General features: G+C 45.5%; 1 protein-coding gene across 1 annotated transcript in view; it reads right to left on the bottom strand.

Annotated features, from left to right (window-relative positions):
- Positions 1-391: 391 nt before the first annotated feature.
- Positions 392-985, bottom strand: part of LOC104821759 (pentatricopeptide repeat-containing protein At1g22960, mitochondrial) — a 4,508-nt gene continuing 3,914 nt past the window's right edge. The window contains exon 4 of the mRNA XM_010552738.1: positions 392-895. The gene's annotated coding sequence lies outside the window, so the exon portion shown is untranslated. The remainder of the gene's footprint in view (positions 896-985) is intronic.

The following is a 985-nucleotide window of genomic DNA, read 5'->3' on the forward strand; positions in this document are numbered from 1 at the left end:
TTTTCCAATATATATATATATATATATATATATATATATATATATTATTTAGAAAACAGAAGACTGCTGTCTTTGTAAACACTAATTCTATATATGTCAAAAGGGGAACCCATTTACAGAAGAGGATGAGGAGAAAATAGGAGAGGAGGTTGGTTTTTTTGTTGGAACACACAGAAGCTTCCTCTCCCCAAACGCCCCTTCCTCCTTATCCGCCATTTTTGACCTCTCTCTGTTTCCTTTTCTTCTATTTATTTTCTTCTCCATTGAAGAACATACCCCCACCTATCAGAAAATTCGTAGAAAAAGGGTGGAATTTACCCTTTCTTCTTCTTCTTCCTCCGGCGAGGTTTTTTTTTCGGCCTCCGAGAGAACTCAGATTTCCCCGTTTCCGTTTTTTTTTTTCCTTGGGGTTTTCTCGTTTCATTTGCCAACAATGGGGACGGAGGTTTTGCGGCCGCGAAGCTGCTTGGTTGATCGGATAAGGAATTCTCCCGTGGTTTTTCAGCGCCGGAGGAACAATCACCGGAAACCGTCGTCTCGACCGGAGCATAGGAGACGATTCGCCTCCGACAACGAGAAAACGGCTATGGTGGCCGAGAACGTCTACGCCGGATCGGCGACGTCGGTATTGTCGCCGGCGCCGAGCTCATTGCCGTTTCCGTCGTTCTCAAGGAAGAAGAGCCAAGTGGTTCCAATAGATGACTCGGCGACTCGGGATCTCCGGCGATTGCTCCGCCTCGAATCGTGATTACGGCAAATCGGAACTCGGGTCCTCAACGATTACAATTATTTTTTTAATTTACATATATGTCGGAATCGTCTCCTCCATCGCGGGTCTTCTCGAGTCTTTACTGGTCTTCCCCATTTGAGAACTTGAGGGGTTGATCTGAGAATCCTGAAGAAGTAAGGGGTCGGATTTAGAAACTTGTAATGTATAACTGTGACGTTGTGGTGGTGAGGCTGTCTGTGTCGTTTGGAAGATGGG

This window comes from Tarenaya hassleriana, unplaced genomic scaffold (assembly GCF_000463585.1).
Source record: "Tarenaya hassleriana unplaced genomic scaffold, ASM46358v1 Cleome34, whole genome shotgun sequence".
Taxonomy (NCBI): domain Eukaryota; kingdom Viridiplantae; phylum Streptophyta; class Magnoliopsida; order Brassicales; family Cleomaceae; genus Tarenaya; species Tarenaya hassleriana.